Source organism: Octopus bimaculoides, chromosome 14 (genome assembly GCF_001194135.2).
Source record: "Octopus bimaculoides isolate UCB-OBI-ISO-001 chromosome 14, ASM119413v2, whole genome shotgun sequence".
Lineage (NCBI taxonomy): Eukaryota > Metazoa > Mollusca > Cephalopoda > Octopoda > Octopodidae > Octopus > Octopus bimaculoides.
The window spans coordinates 24238466-24243633 of NC_068994.1; the positions used below are offsets into that span (position 1 = coordinate 24238466).

Here is a 5168-nt window from a genome sequence, read left to right on the forward strand (position 1 = left end):
GGAATCTAAAAACAGAAACAATTCCTATCATAGTAGGTGCCTTAGGTATAATAAAAAATATTCAGACAAATACATAACAAAAACACCAGGACTTACAAATATATATAACATACAGAAAATTGCACTACTGGGCACTGCACACATCCTACGCAAAACACTTTCAATACAGTAACCATAAGAGCATCACAGCAAACCACAGCACATACCCAAAGCACACAGAGCTGCGCTCGGTAGTGAAGTGAAAGCACGTTATAAAAATAAAACTACTGAACAATGATAATAATAACATGGATGTGCTACACCGGGCTCCCCATTCAAAAACAAATCTAATCTAATAACATCGATGGAATTGAATAAAGAAACCTGTGGAAGACTTGAAGGAAGCGGTCTTTTAACGAAAATAACGAAAAACGAAATTTTACTGCCATACAAAGCAGTTTCTCCTATGCACGATATCTCAGTGAAACATGTGCAAAACACGCGCGAAATCAACACCGGAAAGTTTACAAATTATAAAATAGAAATGGAACAAAACAGTAAGTACATAAATTGAGTAATTACGCATACACTCGAATGTCTACACAATCATATATATATATTGATACCCATAGGACTACACATACATCTCAATGTTTACACAACTACGTGAAATTTACAGGAGACACATTCACGCATATGAAAACACGTGTCACAAACGAAGCAAAACCAAAAACAATACTATTTTTAAATTTTTTTGAACTAACACAAAATGAACCATTCATAAGTTTAAAAACACCACAAAAAATTATGCTCGGAGATAAATCTATCAACAAAAAAAAATACAGACGAATACAGATCTATTAGCCTTAAGCAGCTACGTTACGAGCAATGTTTACATGCAGAAAACTCGGTAACGGTGTTGTCTGAAAAAATTTACCCTAAACAGACAAATCCGTCCCCTAATGTCAACGTCGAAGCTCGTCATGCCTCAATGATAACAAAGTAAAATACAAACCAGATTGGTCTTCGACCGAATCACAAAGGGACACGTACTCGAATGATGAACCAGATTCGAAACGAAAAATCAGCTACTGGTTCAAATCTTCCCGACACACAGGAATTGGAAGTACCCCACAACTGGGATATTCCAAAAGATGGCCATCCATGCTCGTCATGAAATAACCAAAAGAAAAAAAAATGATACATGGTCAAGGGAAGATAATAAAGAAGTTCTTACGGCATTCTACCACGTCATATATTTCCCCCAAAATAAATCTTATACTGTACAAACCTACTTAAACTGGAGACAGAAACACCTTGAAGTAAGACCTTACATAGACAGTAACAAACTTGTCAACGTCAGAAAAAACATTATGAGAAAGAAATTATTAACTGAAGTAGAGATTGACCAAATTAAACAATCAGTAAGGGATAAAATGGACAAAGATGCACCTAAATAAGATACTACAGAGGAAATAATAATAGACCAGCCCAGGACTGATGAAAATACAGTAATGAGTGAAAGAGTTAATGTAACTGATAGGCAAAGTGAAATACTCTCTGAACCAACCATAAACATTAAGGCAGATGAAAATCAAATACATTAAGAAACTCACACAGAAATTGACCCAACAGAACTACATGATCTAAAAAATTCAAATCATGATTGAATGGCTGAAAATTAAAAACAAAACAGTATGAATGAACGCGATACTTTCCCAAAACTTCGCAATTCCAACCAAAACCTTAAAATAATTGATAAAATTCGCCTTGCACTTAAGGATATAATTTCAGCTAATGATGTTAATATTACAGATCTCAAACATCTGTACTATGCATCCACAAATATCTCAATGATTCTATGCTGTGAAAAGATTAGAAAACGACAACATTCTCACAAAAAGCCTTCTTGGCAAGAGAGTATTCAACGCCAAATTAAGCTACTTAAGTCTGACATAGAATGTTTAAAACACCTTAAGTTTGACAAGACTATCAAACCTACAAAAATCCGAAAATTAAAGAAAAAATAAATGAAACCATATTTGACATTGATACCACCATAGAAACCATCAAGCAAAAGGTATGTGCTAAAGCTGCCCGCAAAGCAAGGTTTGAAAAATGCGTTATATTCTTCAAGGACAATAACATATTCAAAAATAACCCCTAAAATTTTTACTGGAAGATAAGGAAATTACCAGTTACAGTAAAGTCTGTCCCATCAAAAGAAGAAGTGGAGGAATTTTGAAATACAATTTGGGCAGAAGAAAAAACACAATAAAAAGGCCCCTTGGATTGATAGAATATCTAGACTTAGACTCCTTGGAAGAGCAAACGTGAGAGGGTGTCAAGGTAGAAGATATAAGATCTGCTCTCAGGAAGTCAAGCAAATGGAAGTCCCCAGGAAAGGATAAAATTACTTCTGGTTGAATGTTTTCCCAGAGAGTCATGAACTGCTAACAAAACTTTACAAAACAATGTTTTGCAACATCCTCGTATGATTCCCTACTTCCAAAAAATGAAGGAACAAATGAACCAAAAAATTATCGACCCATAACCTGCTTACAATAATGTGTAAAACGCTAACATCTGTCCTGAATGAATATACCTATAGTTTTTTAATAGAAAGTAGCATATTCCTTAATGAGCAAAAAGGATGTAAGCATTGATCCTATGGTTGTAAAGATCAGCTACTCATCAATAAGATGATCTCAGAAGATTGTCACAAACGACACAAAAACTTGACAATAGCCTGGATAGACTATGAAAAAGCTTTTGATAGCCTACCACAGAGCTGGATTAAGAAATGTCCTACTCTGCGAAACTTTCCGTCTGTAAGTATGAGACCATAGAGAGCCAAACTGACTTTGAACAGTGACAATGAATCTCTAAATGCTGGAGATGCAAGAATTTCATGTAGCATTTTCCAGGGTGACTCACTATCACCACTCCTCTTTTGTCTAGCCTTAATACCTCTCTTGAAATTGCTCAATGATGTACAGTACTGTTATAAAATGTTTGATAAAAATATAAATCATCTCATTTATATGGATAATTTAAAGCTCTTTACATAAAATGACCAACAACTACAAGGCTTACTAGCGATTGCTAAACAATTCAGTGATGACATCAGGATGCAATTTGACCTCGATATATGTGAAAAAGCTACCTTTATCAAAGGAAAAATGATAGAAACATCTAACGTTAACCTTGACCAGCAGATTGTCATAAAAGAGAACCAGCGGAGAGCTACAAATACCTAGGGGTATTTGAAGGGGACGGAATTAATCATTCAGTGATGAGGGGAAGTATCAGAAGAGAATGTTATCGTAGGATGAGACAAGACTTAAGACAGAGTTGAAAGCAAGAAACAGGATCGAAGGGATCAATACTTTAGTCATACCAGTTGTGACTTACAGTTTCAATATCATTAACTGGTCAATTACTGAAATATGTAATCTTGACAGAAAAATACAAAAATTGTTGACAATGCATAGAATGCACCACCTTAAGGCAGATATAGAACGACTTTATCTACCAAGAAAAGAGGGAGGCCGTGGACTTTTACAACTGGCATTAACAATGAAGATTGCCACAACTGGCCTAGACCTGAAAAACTGAGGAAAAATTGACCTGAAAAAATCTGAGGACTGGATGTTAAAACTTGTCTCGAAACATGAAAACAAGAAAGCATCATGCTCAGTAACTAAACAGGCAAAGGAATGTATAAGTGAATTCCAAATACAAATTCCAGAATTTGACGTACTAGAAACAAGCAGAGTAAAAGCTAAGCGTATGAAAACCCGTGCTAAAACTGCTGCCTTAGATGTTCTGACTGATAAATGGCAAGCAAAACCTCTCAATGGCAAACACCCAAAGAGAGCTAATAATGCCGATGTTGACAAAGCCCTTACCTATTGGCTAATGGCTTCTGGCTTAAAGTCAGAAACAGAAGGGTTTATCGTAGCAGTTTATCAATGCTTACCTACAAGGAACTACCAGGCCAGCATATTAAAGAACGACAGCTTCCCAACATGTCGTGTATGGCAACAACAAAATGAAACCATTGATCATGTTGTCTCCATGTGCAGTCTTCTTGCGCCTACAGAGTATCTCAGCAAGCATGATAGAGCTGCACAATATATTTACTGGGTAATTTGCAAAATCCTGGACCTGCACCATGATAAAAAAAAAACTGGTGGTAACACAAACCACCTCCAGCACTTGAAAATGATCACATCTCACTCATCTGGAACTTCACCATTCAAACTGACACAAAAACAGGAGCGAATAGGCCAGACATTATACTGAAAGACCTCAGACAAAAATCATGCCTCCTCATTGATATGACTGTTCGAATCGATATAAACGTATCTATCAAGACCTACCAAAAACTGAGCAAGTATAAAGATCTTGAAATAGAAATTAGCAAAGTGTGGAACCTCAAGACTAAAACAATACCTGTTGTCATAGGTGCCCTAGGAATGATAGCAAAAGGGACTGATTACTACCTAGCTCAGCTACCAGGAAACCCCAAAATGGCAGAAATTCATAAGATAGTGCTCATGAGAACTGCCCATATCCTTCGTAATATACTGTCTATGTAATCTCACATTTTGAAATACATAATTTTCTTAAGATTTCTTAAACATTCTCTAGGACAACTCTATATACAAAACCAAATATATGGCACCCTAGGCATAACACCAACATGAACTTCTAACTTGTTGTCTCTTGTGGTCTCTGGATAAGACTTGGAGCCAATTTGTACAAATGCAAAGCAAAAGTCAAACATAAAATTACAATAATAATAATAATAATAGAATGTGAATATTATTGCCACCATCATGGTGAACAAATTCGTTTCAGTAGATAAAAAAAATTCCATGGACTTTTCTTGATTCTCATCAGTTGATTTTATTTTATAAATCTGCGGTTTATGGTTTCTTTTTGATGATGGTGTTGAATGTATGATGATGTTGATGATGAGAATGATGATGATGATGATGATGAGAATGATGATGATGAGAATGATGATGATGAGAATGATGATGATGATGATGATGAGAATGATGATGAGAATGATGATGAGAATGATGATGAGAATGATGATGATGAGGAGGAGGAGGAGGAGGAGGAGGCGGAGGAGCAGGAGGAGCAGGAGGAGCAGGAGCAAGAGCAGGAGGGGCAGG

At 36.0% G+C, this 5168-nt stretch overlaps 1 protein-coding gene across 1 annotated transcript in view; it reads right to left on the reverse strand.

The window, feature by feature from the left end:
- LOC106869119 (prominin-1-like) overlaps positions 1–5168 on the reverse strand; it is a 59611-nt gene that overhangs the window by 14201 nt on the left and 40242 nt on the right. The window lies entirely within an intron of this gene.